This window comes from Eriocheir sinensis, chromosome 12, assembly GCF_024679095.1.
Source record: "Eriocheir sinensis breed Jianghai 21 chromosome 12, ASM2467909v1, whole genome shotgun sequence".
Classification (NCBI taxonomy): Eukaryota; Metazoa; Arthropoda; class Malacostraca; order Decapoda; family Varunidae; genus Eriocheir; species Eriocheir sinensis.
This window is the reverse complement of record NC_066520.1, coordinates 17940831-17956699: the sequence shown is the minus strand read 5'-3', so window position 1 is coordinate 17956699 and position 15869 is coordinate 17940831. Positions and strand designations below refer to the sequence as shown.

Genomic DNA, 15869 nt, shown 5'->3' with positions numbered 1-15869 from the left:
GTTGTGTATGTTTTCTCACGTTCATTAAGGGAGGGAGAGGAGTGGTCTAAGAAGTTATGTCCGTGCGGGGAGTGGGGCGTTGTGTGTGGGGTGTGAGTAGAGGGGTGGGTATCGCGTTGTGTGGGTGTGTGTATGTGTGCGTTTATCTGACTGTCAGCACTTGAGAGAAACAGAAGCGGAGCGTCGACAGACTGGCTGGCTGCATGAGCTCTTGAGGCAAAATAACGCTGCCTCTGTCTTGTTGTTTCTGAGAGGCTTAAAAGAGAGACATTCAATAGAGAGAGGCTGATATTAGCTAACTCCCTCACCCCACTACTACTACTACTACTACTACTAGCTTGAGAGAACGGGGAAGGGTAGCAGTGGTAGTAGTGGTTGTGTTGGTCAGGCGTAAGGAGGGGGAAGCAGGTGGGCGAAGAGAGGAAAGGGGAGGGAGTAGAGGAAGAGGAAGTGAGGGGGAGAGATTGGGGGGGGGGGGGGCGTGTCCAGTGGGTTAGGGAGGGGGTGAGAGTGAGAGAAGAAGGACCGGACGTATGGAAGGGAGGAGAGAGAGAGGGAGGGAGGATAGAGAAGTAGTTTGAAAGGAAGGATATGTTTTGTGACGGTTCGTGGTCGGTCTGTTGCCACAAATTGAGGTGTGTATGGCGATGGTTAGGACAATGACAGGAGCAGGGGGGGGGGAGGGTAGTCTCTCATTCCCCCTCTCTCTCTATCGATCTATCTATCTATGGTAACAGCACTCAACCTCATACGATTTGTCTCTAACTACCTTTCTCTTTCTCTCTATCTATCTCAATCAATTTTCTACCTATCCATGTTTTAGGAGCAGTGATTAGCATGCTTTATTCTCATTTTCTTTCCCTAGAGCTGCTTCGTTTACTGTAAAATAATAAAAATCAAGAGCACTCACCTTTACGATTTGCCTCTCACTCTCTACCTTTCATTTTCACTCTCTCTTTCTCTCAAATATTTAAATGTCCCACCTCTTCGATTACCAGTCTGAGCTGATTCACGTGTTCCTTACCTGTCCACGTCCCACCTTTCTCGTCTCACGTCCCTATTCTCATTAACCTGCCTCACCTCACCTCACCTGCCCCTGTTACCTCGATCATCCCTTTCTCTTCCCACCGACATGGCTATAATAAACTCCCTCAACCTCCTCATCTTTCTCCTCCTCCTCCTCTTCCTCTTCTTCTTCCACCTCCTCCTCCTCCTCCTCCTCCTCCTCCTCCTACTCCTCTTCCACTTAAACACATCTCCTTCACTCAGTCCTAATCACCACAACCTCCTCCTCCTCCTCCTCCTCCTCCTCGTCTTCCTGCCTCGTCCTCTTCCTCGGGCACCTCCGGGCAGGTTACAAGGGACGGTTAGGGAAGGGGGGGGAGAGGGAGAAAGGGGGGGCGTGAGACTGTCCCGGGGGCACTTGAAATCGCCTCGTCCTTGACTCCTTGCGTGTAGATGTGTGTGTGTGTGTGTGTGTGTGTGTGTGTGTGTGTGTGTGTGTGTGTGTGAGTGATGTATTGTTATTGTTATTGTTTTTTTGGGGGGGCGTGGTTAATTGACACGTCGTTCATTATGGTCTACGTGTCAAACCATGCACTCGTTTTCTTTGATGACGCAATGGTGTCACGTCATGAGTCGCGTCGGGGGAATAGAAAAAAGAAAAAAGAAAACGTGTCCGAAATGTAGTTCAATGTTGCAATTAAAGGAAAGTGAGTGTGTGTGTGTGTGTGTGTGTGTGTGTGTGTGTGTGTGTGTGGCGACACACACACACACACACACACACACACACACACACACACAAACAAACAAAGCCTTAATGACAACACATATAGGCAATAACTAATTAACGATGTACAAACACTTAATTAAAAAAAAACATCTCGCTATCCAATTCATCTTTTTCTTTTTATATATTTTTTTCATATTTTGCTATGAAGAGAATATTAAAGTATCGCCAAACTACTACTACTACTTCTACTTCTACTACTACTACTACTACTACTACTACTACTACTACTACTAATAATAATAATAATAATAATAATAATAGTAATAATAATAATAAAATAACATATACATAACCAAAAGACTTGACCTGACCTTTCCTGACCCCTCCCTTCCCCCTGCTTGCCCTGCGGAGTTTCCCAGAGACCAATGAAGAAGAAGGAAGAGGAGGAGGAGAAGGGGGAGGAGGAGGAGGAGGAGGAGGAGGAGTCCGGCGGTCCAGGGCGTGGGAGAGGAAGTGGACTCCTGGGTGATTGCAGGGACGAGGAGGAGGAGGAGGAGGAGGAGGAAAGAAGTGGAGAAGCTGCTTTTGTAGACGTCCTGTGAGTAAAGAAAGGAATTGTAAGAAACTACACACACACACACACACACACACACACACACACACACGATGAAGAATAAGTTACGTGCATACTCGAAGACAGTCACATCATTGTATTATCATTCTCTTTAATAATAATGATAAAGATAATAATAATAGTAATGATAATAAGAGTAATAGCCAATACTAATGACTTGTAATTTATTGATCAACGCGCTAGACAATGTGATATGAATATTTACAGCGGAAGAATAAATATGAGCCTTTGTGTGTGTGTGTGTGTGTGTGTGTGTGTGTGTGTGTATGTGTGTGTGTACCAGTTCATGTGTACCCGGTTTGAAGCCCTAAAATTGTTACCACCTTCACTACTGCACTGAAAGGAGACCGCCCATACGCCTCCACTCCGCTCCGGGAATCGAACTCGTGATCTCTAGGTTGTCAGTCGAGCGCGCCAACCACTCCACCACGGCGACAATGATGAGACAGTAATGAGAGTGGAAGAGGAGATAAACGTGACCTGTCTTCCCTAAATGACGGTGTGGTTACGAAGATGCTTACCTCCTCTTCCCCAACCTCCTCCTCCTCCTCCTCCTCCTCCTCCTCCTCCTTCTCCTCCTCCTCCTCTTCTGCTTCATCACCTCGCTCTCATTACTCTCCCCTATCCATCCTATGCTAATGAATGTTCCTCCTTCTCCTCCTCCTCCTCCTCCTCCTCCTCCTCCTCCTCTTGCATGCTTTTCCTCACTTCCTCCACCACACAACCCACACGCTTCACATGCAGTTTTAAATTCCCTCTCTTCCTCCTCCTCCTCCTCCTCCTCCTCCTCCTCCTCCTCCTCCTCCTCTTCTTCTCCTCCTCCTCCTTTTGCTAATCATAGGTGGGATTCCCTTCATGTGTGTGTGTGTGTGTGTGTGTGTGTGTGTGTGTGTGTGTGTGTGTGTGTGTGTTATGGTATTCATGCACTTCCTCTCCGTTTGTCCTTCACCCCTCCCGTACACACACACACACACACACACACACACACACAGCACTATCGTAAAAAAAATTGGTTCCGAAACAGCACATTATTTGAGAGAGAGAGAGAGAGAGAGAGAGAGAGAGAGAGAGAGAGAGAGAGAGAGAGAGAGAGAGAGAGAGAGAGGAGGGGAGATGAACTAATTAAACCACACAATAAAAACTAACTTTAATTAAGACATGAAAGAAAACGGGATATGGGGAAAATAAGGAAGACCATTATTATCTATCATTATTATGATTATTATTATTATTATTATTATTATTATTATTATTATTATTATTATTATTATTACTTTATCATGGACGTCTAATTATATCCTGCATGCGGTGAACTCATTAAGAGGAAAGAGGGTCGTTAAAGGAGGAGGAGGAGGAAGAGGAGGAGGAGGAGGAGGAGGAGAAGGAGAAATGGTAATGAGGAGAGGGAAGCACCAAAAGAGAGAGAGAGAGAGAGAGAGAGAGAGATGCCCTAAGTATGACCATCGTGGGAGAGTGGAAGAGGAGAATCGGAGGAGGTGGAAGAGAGAAGAAAGGACTCTCTCTCTCTCTCTCTCTCTCTCTCTCTCTCTCTCTCTCTCTCTCTCTCTCTCTCGGATGGCTAGATAATAGAGGAACAGTTTCATATTTCCTGTCCATTTTTTTCTTCCCTCGGTATTTTTTCTCTCTCCTTTTCTTCCTTTCCCCGTCACGCTACGAGTTCATTAGTTGTGGGGGGGGGGGGTTATCTTCTCTCTGTCCTCTCTCTCCCTCTTTCTTTTGTTTTTCATTCTTTTCTTCCTTTCTTTTTCTCTTTTTTTTTCGTTTTTTATACTTATGTTTTATCGTCAAGTTTTTTTTTCTGTGTCCCGTTGTTTCTTCTTTTTGTCTTTCATGTTATCACGTTCTTCCTCTTCTTTTTCTTCTTCTTCTTCTTCTTCTTCTTCTTCTTCTTCTTCTTATTATTATTATTATTATTATTATTATTATTATTATTATTATTATTATTGTTATTATTGGTAGTAGCAGTAGTAGTAATAGTAGAAGTGGCAGTAGTAATAGTAGTAGTAGTAGTGGTGTGTGTGTGTGTGTGTGTGTGTGTGTGTGTGTGTGTGTGTGTGTGTTCGAGATATGGGTAATGATATGGTGGTTATGCGGAAGTTATTTATTCGCATGCGGCCTTGAAAGACACACACACACACACGCAATATTCGGTACTCGGTCAAACTTATTGCGATTTAATTCGTTCCTCGTCACTGGGCCTGTGTGTGTGTGTGTGTGTGTGTGTGTGTGTGTGTGGACAGATAGACAGACAGGCAGCATAGCGTTTCCAGTCCACGACATCATCCCGCACATGTCAAAGATAATTGGATCTGGGAGACAATTGACAACATGCGGCATAGTTGTTGTGTTTCTAAAAAAAGAAAAAAAGTAAGGAGGTATTGATTCCGTCTCGTCTTGTTCCGTCATTTCCTTTTCCTTCTCCAGTTCCTGCTCTTTATCCTCATTTCTTTTGACCCTCTTTTCACCATTTCATCTCCCCATGATCAATTTTCCTCTTCCTTTTCTCCTCCCCCTTCTCCAGTTCCTCTTCCTCCACCTCCCTCTTCCTTCTCTTCCTTTTCCTCCTCTTGTTCCTGTTCTTCATTCTCGATTTTCACCCTTCTTTTCACCATTTCATCTCCCCATTATCGATTTTCCTTCTTTTCTCCTTCTTCCTTCTTCTCCATTTCCTCTTCCTCCACCTCCCTCTTCCTTCTCTTCCTTTTCCTCCTCTTGCTCCTGTTCTTCATTCTCGATTTTCACCCTTCTTTTCACCATTTCATCTCCCCATTATTAATTTTCCTTCTCCTTTTCTCCTTCTTCCTTCTCCATTTCCTCTTCCTCCACCTCCCTCCTCCTTCTCTTCCTTTTCCTCTTCTTGCTCCTGTTCTTCATTCTCGATTTTCACCTTTCTTTTCATGCACCATATCACCTCATCATCATCAGTTTTCCTCCTCCTTTTCTCCTCCTTCTTCCTTCTTCTCCACTTCCTCCTCCTCCTCCTCCTCCTTCTGCTTCTGATTTACTTCCTCCTTCCTCCTCTTCCTTTAACCTTTCCTGAATATTCTCTCCAACACTTTTCTCCACTCCTCCATCATGCATAATCTTGCTTCCAACACACGTTTTCTCATTTATACTTTATGTCTCGCCGACGTTTCCACACCAGCTTCACATGCGCTGCCTCCCCCAGACATAATAATAGCCCATTCATGCCCTGGGTGTGTCTCGCGTCCATATATACCCCGGGCTTCATCGGCTTGCTGCGTCGACGCCTAATTGTCTTTCATTTATCAGACCCACCGCAGCGCCCCTAAACTTCTTCCCACCCTATGCAATAATATTTTCTCCTCGCATCACTGGCCACTCGAGTGTAGAGATATTGCGTCCCTGAATGGAAAGTGGTCCTCGCTACGCCCCTCGTATACGCCTCGTCCGAACAGCCCTGCTAACGCTGTTCTTGCTGCCGTGTCCTCAGTGGCGGTCTCTTTTCACTCGGCGCCATTATTGGGCAGGTTAAGGGCGCCGCCTCTGCTTCATGACATCCTCCATGAGGGTCCTGTCTGTGCATAAACATTAGTAGGAAGCGTAGGCAGCCCGCAGTCCCTCGGCGCAGTGTCACAAGGCCACACCACACAAAAGTCTTCAGATATTCACAGGCAAGCTCGCCGTCTTTAGGAGAAACCTCATTGACGGAGAGCATTAAGTAGCACGTTCAGCCCACGCTTCAGGTGTTCTTGCGCACGATGCTCGGCACTTTCTGTCAAGAGCCTGGAGTGGCATGGACCCAGAGGACATCCTGATCCACTCTCGCCGAAGCGGTTGGCTGGTGACACCTGACAGCGTTGGCAGCATTTGCTGATTTATAGGCTGGTTTACAGCCCGCGGCACCTGCAGCAGTGACGGCTGGGAACTTGATCGGCCAGATTTTGCCGCGGCCAGCTGTCCGCGGCGGGGCGGCAGCACGCCAGGCAACCCTTGGTTTTGCTGAGAGCCATGAAGTGCCTGTCACTTACCTGCCCCCTCAGCACTGGTTGTGGCGCCCTGTAACCTTTAATTAGAATAGAAATTTCTCGCTTGACTTACTGTGAATAAGGTCGTACCCTCTGGCCGGCCTGGACACCTGCAGCGCGCGAATTATCATTATTATTATTTTTATTATTATTATTATTATTATTATTATTATTATTATTATTATTATTATTATTATTATTGTTATTGTTATTTTTATTACCGTCATAATTGTACGAGTGCCAAATAAGAATGGACGTGGTCTGCCAGTCATCATGAACAACACGGCTGCTTATAACCGGCAGGGAAGAGCAATTGTGTTCCCATCAAGTAAATGGCCGAGGCTTGTAGCGCGGCGATGAGCTGGAAGACGAAGGAAGGCCAGCCGCGCCATAACTCACCAGCACATATACACACACACACACACACACACACACACACACACACACACACACACAATATCATCATTATCTTGACTTGTATTCTTGGGCTATCATTTACACACACACACACACACATACACACACACACACACACACACACGTCGTAACGCCCCCCTGGTATAGTGACGGTGGCGCTGCGTCGGGGTGTTCCTCAGCAGACACGAGCACCCAGTGGGCCGCTTCCGCCGACGGGCTGCGGTGTGGCGAGGCGATAAACGTGCGAACCAGAAAATTGCACCGCGGGTAAATAAAATAATGAGGAAACTGACGCCATAAAGAGAAAAGTCAACAAAAGGAAAACCAAGGAATTAGATATTAAAGGAGGAGGCGTTTTATCATTGGTGTCAAAGTGAGGCGGTAAATAAAATACGTGCGAACGAGAAAATTACTAAGCCAGGAAATATAATAATGACGAGACTGACGCCGTGAAGAGAAGAACAAACAAAAGGAAAACCAGGGAATTAAATATTAGAAGAGGAGGCATTTTATCATCTCCGTCAAAGTATAAAAGAGAGAACAAGGAGTAAAAATTTAACCGTAAGTAGATATAAATAATGACGAGACTGGCACAATGGAGAGAAAAACCAAGAAAAGGAAAACCAGAGAGAGAGAGCGAGAGAGAGAGAGAGAGAGAGAGAGAGAGAGAGAGAGAGAGAGAGAGAGAGAGAGAGAGTAAAAATATCAACGTGTTTTGGAGAAAATGACACCGTACAAAAGGAGATGCAATTATGACGAGACAGATGCTACCAAGAGAAACCAAAGGAATTAAATATCAGAGGACGCATTTGATCCCTCTCGGCAAAAGGCGTATATGAGAGAGCAGGTAAATAAATGTGTGAACAAGAAAATTACATGACAAGAAAGTGATAATTATGAAACTGATGCGAAAAGTCGACACAAGGACATCGGGGAATTAAGAATGAGACGAGGTATTTGATCTTTTTGTCAATGGCGTATGAAAGAGACAAAGAGAATATAAAAAAAAGATGGGATTTTGTGTATTTCATAACTGACAAACGCTAATAAAAGAGATGATATGAAGAATACACAGGGAGTGATATATATGAATTATTGGTGACAGTGTGAAAGAAAATAAGACATTAAAATAACAGATAATCACATTCTGTCCATTTAATAGCTGTCAAACGCGTAGAAGAGGGACTTTTTTTTACAGTAAGGAAGCAGGTCAAGGGTAGAAAAAAAAAGTTTTAAAATATGAGAATAAAAGGCCCGCTATGCACTACCCCGATAAAAAAAGAGTTCAGAATGGTGGCCAAAAGAGAATGACTGACGAAATTATATACCAAAACGTTTCTTGATGTATTTCTAAAGCGTATATGACGAAATTATATACTAAAACGTTTCTTGATGTATTTCTAAAGCGTATATGACGAAATTATATACTAAAACGTTTCTTGATGTATTTCTAAAGCGTATATGACGAAATTATATACTAAAACGTTTCTTGATGTATTTCTAAAGCGTATGTGACGAAATTATATACCAAAACGTTTCTTGATGTATTTCTAAAGCGTATGTGACGAAATTATATACTAAAACGTTTCTTGATTTATTTCTAAAGCGTATATGACGAAATTATATACTAAAACGTTTCTTGATGTATTTCTAAAGCGTATATGACGAAATTATATACTAAAACATTTATTGATGTATTTCTAAAGCGTATATGACGAAATTATATACCAAAACGTTTCTCGATGTATTTCTAAAGCGTATAAGAGGAACAAACATCAAAGAAAACAAAAGAAGTATAATTAGGAACGCAATTTTATCACACGTATGAGAAAGACTGAAAACAAAAGACGATCTGATTAAATTTTGGTATTCCATGAAATTTGGCAAGCGCATTCAGAAGAGAGAATGACATTGAATTCTCTCTCCTCCTCTCTCTCACTCGCACACAAAGACGAGATTCTTCTTTTCCATTACCGAAGTTTCCCGCAGCCGAACGAGTTTTTTTTCCCGTGTACAAAAAACATACATGAAAAAAAAGTCGATCTAAAAGAAATTAAACTTCATCTCAAGTCTTGGCATTCAACCTTGAGTTCTTACCGAGACGTTCATGCTTATTATCACTAGCATTATCATATTATTACATTTTCCTTCTTATCTCGATGCGTTTTCTTTGTGAAGGGGAATTATAATGTGGTTGAGGCAGGATTCGTTGGGGTTGATCTGAGGGAGAATGACGAGCGTGAAGAATGAGGCAAATACAGTCTTGACGATGCTTGGGTCCATAATTTTACTGAGCTTCCTTTAATACTATTTTCCAAGGCCACAACAGAGAAGATTAACCGGGTTTTCATGGGTGACTTTTCCCGTCGTGTTAAATTATCACTACGATCGCAAGAACAGTCCATGAGAATCCCAGAACCTTCCACGGGAGGCTTCTCAAACTGGTGAACTAAGGCGCCTATACGTTTAAGGATACGGGCTTTGGATTCCTGGCGTTCGTGTGGCCTTGATGATTGTGTAAACTGCTTGCCACGACACGACTTGAGCAAACCAAAACAATAACAAGAAACGCAGCAAAAAGAACCACTACTACTACTACTACTACTACTACTTCTTCTTCTTCTTCTTCTACTACTACTACTACTACTACTACTACTACTACTACTACTACTACTACTACTACAACTGCAACTGCTACAAATTTACCGCTACCGAAACTGTACTTCTCATTTTTTTCTTTTCCCGGTCGTATAAAAGAGGGATCGTATAAGCACACACACACACACACACACACACACACACACACACACAGAGGGGATCCTATGCATACAAAGCACATGACGTTGTATATAATTAGGTATCTGTTCTCTCTCCCTCCAGCCACTTACCAGAGAATGAGAGGGAGAGAAGGGGGAGGAGGAGCGGTTCCCATCTCTCTCTCTCTCTCTCTCTCTCTCTCTCTCTCTCTCTCTCTCTCTCTCTCTCTCTCTCTCTCTCTCTCTCTCTCTCTCTCTCTCGCCACACACCTGTCCCCCAGTCACCAGGTGGGACAGTAATTACCGTTTCCTCTCTCTCTCTCTCTCTCTCTCTCTCTCTCTCTCTCTCTCTCTCTCTCTCTCTCTCTCTCTCTCTCTCTCTCGTTATTTGTTTATTATTCTGCATCATCCTTTTTTTCTCTCCTACTTTGCATACTGATTTCTTTGTGTCCTTGGTAATTTACTTCCGCTTTCGTAGTAGTAGTAGTAGTAGTAGTAGAAGAAGTAGTAGTAATAGTAATGGTAGGAATGTTACAGTTTACGAACACAGAGTTAAGAGAAAAATGAAAAAAAAAGTAAGGAAGAAAAAGGTGAAAGAGGGAAGAAGAAGGAAAAGAATAAGAATAAATAGTAAAGGAAGAGAAGCAGGAGGCGGAGGCGGAGGAAGAAGAGGGAAAGGGATACAGTCTTCCTGAAGGTGTATTATTTTCTCTCCTTGTGTGTGTGTGTGTGTGTGTGTGTGTGTGTGTGTGTGTGTGTGTGTGAGTGCCCGCCCCTCCCTCATCTCTCTGCCTCTCTCCTCTCCTTCTCCTCCTCCTTCCTCTTGTTTACTTTCTCCTTCCTTTGTTCCCTTTCCTCTTCTTTCCTCACGTCACTTCCTTTCTCACCTTTTTTTGCCAGTTTTCGTCTTTCTTTGTGATTAATATTAAGGTTTGATTTGTTCTTTCGCATGTCAGGGCATCTCTCTCTCTCTCTCTCTCTCTCTCTCTCTCTCTCTCTCTCTCTCTCTCTCTCTCGGTCCGCATCGTCGGGTGTGGCCAGAATGCGCGGCGTCTGACTCATAAATAAAGCAATGTTACCCTGACTTATGATGGAAGCGCGCAACCTTTCCTATCTTCCTTAGGCGCCGCAAGAAGACAGACAGAGAGACAGACAGAGGGAGGGAGGGAGACTGACTGGCGGCGGCGGTTGTGTTGGTTGTGTGTTCCGATCCCTTCCTTCTTTTCTCTTTCTTTCCTTTCGTCCTCTGATTTCTCTCTCTCTCTCTCTCTCTCTCTCTCTCTCTCTCTCTCTCTCTCTCTCTCTCTCTCTCTCTCTCTCTCTCTCTCTCTCTCTCTCTCTCTCTCTCTCTCTTGTGTTTGTATCGATTCTCGTTTGTGTTGTTATTGTTGTTATTGTTTTTCGTTGTTTTCTTGTTTTTTCGGTTAAGTTTAGAGGTTGTTTTGGTGTTTTGTTTTCTCTACTTTTTTTTCGGTGTTTTTAATTAAGTAATGTTACCGTTGTTTTTTCCGTCATTTTATTGTGTCTTGATATTTTGTTTTCGTTTATTCTTATTCTCTCTCTCTCTCTCTCTCTCTCTCTCTCTCTCTCTCTCTCTCTCTCTCTCTCTCTCTCTCTCTAAAAGGCCATACGTAACTTCCTTTCGCGTCGTGTCTCTTCCCTCTCTCTCCTATTTGATCATATTTACTTGCTTTTTTTTTCCTTTAAGTTGCGAGACAAAATCCATTCACTATTCTTACCCCTGTTCGACTTTTACGTGCAATCATTCATCATATTTTCTTTCTTTGTCTCTGTTTGTTTTCCGCTTGTATGTGTTGTATTTGCATGTCTTACCACACACACACACACACACACACACACACACACACACACACACGCTCAGAGCACATTAACTTCGATATGTTTACGGTTGAGAGCTTCTTAGGCCCTCCTCCTCCTAGGCCCTCCTCTTCCTCCTCCTCCTCCTCCTCCGCCTCCTCTTCCACAACATTAACTAACACTCTTCCTTTCCTCTCCCTTACCACACATTACCTCCCTCCCTGCTGTCCCTACCTCCCCTGTCTTCACTCTTACCTACCCTCATCCCATCTCCCTCTCTCCCTCCCTCTGTCTCTCTCTCACGCGTCCTTCTCCGCCGGCAGGATGTTCCCATGTCACCTGTCCGCGGCACTTAACCTTCCCTCATTAACCTGCGGCGGCGCCCTCTCATCCCCCGCCCTGAAGCATCTCACAGCATCCTTCCCATCGGCACCTCTTTGCGTCCCGTCATCTCATTCCCTTGGGTTTAAGAGCATCATCATCTCTTCATCTCCCTCTCCTTTTATCCCTCTTTTCCTCCTTCTTTCTCCCTTCATCTGTCTCTCACTTTCTCTGTTTTCCTCTCCTCCTCTTTTTCTCTCCTCTCCCACTTCGTCTCTCCTCCTCCTCCTCCTCCTCTTCTTCTTCATTTTTCTTCCTCCTCTTCTTTCACTTAATTGATTTATTCGTCCTTTTCCTGTTATTTTTTCCTGCCGCTTTCTCTTTCGCTTCTTTCAATCTTTTTTTATTCCAACATTTATTTTATTTTATTTGACTGTCTTACATGTGTTTTTTCTATCTATCTATCTACCTATCTATCTATCTATCCTTCAATCTAACTATCTCATACTTACTGTTCTATCATTATCATTTGCTGCGATAAGCCATCAATTATTTTGTTACTACTGTTATTATCAGAGAGAGAGAGAGAGAGAGAGAGAGAGAGAGTAGGGCATGGGTTGTTCCAGATCGCTAATCGTTTTGACTCGAAAATCACGGGCTGTAAAAACGCAAATTGTCGGTGTAATGACGAAACTAACGCTGGCTGAGTGGCGGGGTGCGAAAAAGTGCTCCCAGGGTGTGTGTGTGGGTGGGTTCATCTCTGTCTCTGTCTCACTCCTCTGTCTGTCTATCTTTCTGTATGTCTTGTCTTGTCACTTCTTCTGTCTATCTGTTTACTTCTTATCTTTGTTTTCCTTCGCATTTATCTTCTTATCTCTGTCTTTCTCTATGTCTTACCCGTTTGTTTGTTTTTCTTCTGTCTATTTGTTTACTTCTTATCTAATTCTACCTGTTATCTGTCCTATTTGTCTTCTTCTCTGCCTCTCTGTCTGTCTGTCTATCTGTTTGTCTAATGTTCTGTCTGTCTTTTCTTCTGTTTCTTCTTCTGTCTTGCACTACTTCTAATTGTCTACTTGTTATCTAAGTCTATCTGTGTTTTCCGTTCTATTTATCTCCTTATCTCCCTCTCTGTCTATCTGTGTACCTATATGGATGCCTCTGAGTAGAAGAAGAGAGGGAAGAAGAGAGGGAGGAGGAGAGGAGAGGAGAGGAGGAAGACTTACCTGTCCATATATCTTTCTCACCTGCCGGAGAGGGGATGATTTATGGTCATTACTGATATTATTACCTACTTCCTCTCCCTTCCTTTCCTCTCCCTTCCTTTCCTCTCCCTTCGCTGGGCCACACGGTAACCCTTCCTCCCCTTTCTTCCTGTCGGGCGAGTCTTGCGAGCCTACGATATGGAGTAAAGGAGAGAGAGAGAGAGAGAGAGAGAGAGAGAGAGAGAGAGAGAGAGAGAGAGAGAGAGGGAGAGGGAGAGAGAGTGGTTGTTGTGGTTGCTTTGCTGTCACGCTGGTAGGCATAGAAGTTGTGTCACCGAATAGTTGTGTGTGTGTGTGTGTGTGTGTGTGTGTGTGTGTGTGTGTGTGTGTGTGTGTGTGTGTGTGTGTGTGTGTGTGTTGTAATGAGGTGGATGTGTCAACGCTTGTGTTATGTTTTACGACAGGGATGTGTACTCGTAATTAGGTGTTGTAGTAGTAGTAGTAGTAGTAGTATGATCATTATTAGTAGTGGTAGTAAGAGTGTGTTTTCCTGTATGTGTGTTTTTGTGTCCATGCATGCGTGGTTAATCGCTTTTCGAATAATCACTCTCAAAACGAAACCCCCCAAACCAGTCCCTCAAGCCGGTCCTTAAAGGCGGGGCACCAACACCGTAACTTTATCACTAATGGCAAATACCCGTCATAGCTCAGGCGCGCCGCCAACCGCACCTGGAGTAATTGACAGCATTCACAGGTACAAAAACACAAGAAAACTAACCTGATACATATTCTGAAAAACCCACCACCGTCAGAAACCTCGCTTGCAAATGGAGGCAAATAGCAGCTGTGTTTTTATGAGGTTTACATGATACGGGTGACTAATTTTTTGGGAGGGGCGTGGGAGCAAGACGTCGCAGGTTAGAGAAAGCAAAAAGAGTCGCAGCAGCTGGAGACGGATGTGCAGTAAACGGGTTAATGCAGGAAATTTTGCTTGCGGGACTTTTTTTGCAGGTCTTTCTCGGTTCAGGAGCAAGAAACTAGAGTGAGGAGGAGGAGATTGACATGGTTGATGAAGTAGACGAATATTTAGATAGACAGACAGATAGATAGTTATAATGAGAGAGAGAGAGAGAGCACTGAGGTGAGTTAGATCAAAAGAATGGGCTTATTCTTCTCGCAATTCGGCCTTCACTGTCCTTCCATCCCCCTCCCCCCCTTCTCTCTCTCTCTCTCTCTCTCTCTCTCTCTCTCTCTCTCTCTCTCTCTCTCTCTCTCTCTCTCTCTCTCTCTCTCTCTCTCTCCTCTCTCTCCTCTCTTCCTCTCCATCCTCTCCTCTCTCTCTCTTCCCTCTCCTGATTCATCTCTGACTCATCAACCTACCGACACATGCTCCTTTTTCCTCCTCCTCTTCCTCCTATTCATATATTTTTTCTCTCCTTTCTTTTCGTTTACCTTTCTTTTCATTTTCCCCTTCTTCCTTCTTTCTCTCCTTCCTTCGCCTATTCATCTTGTATTCATCTCCCATTATTTCCTTATTCTTCTCCTTTTCCTTCCCTTCTTCTCGTATCCGTCTTTCCTCATCTCCTAGTCTTTCCTTTTTCCTTTTTCTTCTTTTCGTGTTCCTTTCCTTTCTTCTTTCTTTCTTTCTTTCCTTCTTTTATTCATCTTTCCTCATTTTCGTAATTATTCATTCATTCTTTCCCTGTTTTTTCCTTTCCTTCCTTCTTTCCTCCTCCTCTTTCCTCCCTTCTTCCTCCCGTTCTTTCATTCCCTCTTTCCCTTCTTTTCGTTTTCCCTTCCTTCCTTCTTTCTTCATCCTCTCCTCATCTCCCATCATTTAATTCTCTCTTTCCCTTCTTTTCCTTTTCTCTTCCTTCCTTCCTCCTCTCATTCTCCTGTCCTTATCTCCCATTCTTCCTTCTCTTCCTCTCGTTGTCCCATCCTTCCTTCTTCTCTCCACCTTCCTCTGTCCTCATTTCCCATCTTACTCATCCATGACTCATCCATCCCAGCGGAACAGCCTCTCACTGTCTTCCTGTCATCCTTCCTCTCTTCCCTTCCCTTCTTCTCTGTTTCCCTTCCTCCCCTCCCTCCTTCCCCTTCCCTCACACCATATCCCCATTTCCTGTGACTCAACCACCACCACCACCACCACCACCTCAAGTCTTCCGTGTAACTGACTCATTCGTGACTAAAGTAGAGTGAGTCATAAGGAACAGGGGAAGGAGGAAGTGAGTAATTTGATTGAGTCATTCACCGTGGGTCTGAGTCACATGGTTAATTTTGGTTGATTGTACTTGTTTGTTTGTTTGTTTGTGTGTATATCATTTGTGTTCGTCTATCTGTTTGTATATGTGTGTCTGTTTACTCTCTCTCTCTCTCTCTTTCTCTCTCTCTCTCTCTCTCTCTCTCTCTCTCTCTCTCTCTCTCTCTCTCTCTCTCTCTCTCTCTCTCTCTCTCTCTCTCTTCTCTCTCTCTCTCTCTCTCTCTCTCTCTCTCTCTCTCTCTCTCTCTCTCTCTCTCTCTCTCTCTCTCTCTCTCTCTCTCTCTTCTCTCCTCCTCCAGTTCATCCATTCTCCTTTTCTCCTTTTCTCCTCCTCCTCCTTATTTCTTGCCTACCTTTGTTCACCAATTCTCCCTCCTTCATCATGTATTTTTTCAGTATTTTCCTTTTCGTGTACTTCTTCTCTATTTTTCTCTTTCTCCTCCTTTGTGTCCTCTTCCTTATCGTGTCTCTACTGATTTTCTCTCATTTCTTCTTCTTCTTCTTCTCTTTCTTTTGTTCCTCCTTGTATTCCTTCTCTTTTTTGTACCTACTCCTTCTATGCCTTCTTCTTTCCCTCCTTCCTACTTCTCATTCTTCTCCGCCTATGTCTCTTTCTTTCTCCCTTTCTCCTTTTCTCCTTCTTATGTCTTTATTTGTGTTCTTGTTCATCCTCCTTCATCTCCTCTTTCTCCTGTTCCTTCTTATATGCTTCT

At 43.8% G+C, this 15869-nt stretch overlaps 1 protein-coding gene across 2 annotated transcripts in view; it reads left to right on the top strand.

Moving 5' to 3' along the window:
• The window catches only part of LOC126997519 (uncharacterized), a 126993-nt gene that overhangs the window by 773 nt on the left and 110351 nt on the right, over nucleotides 1–15869 (top strand). The gene's annotated exons all lie outside the window — the stretch shown is intronic.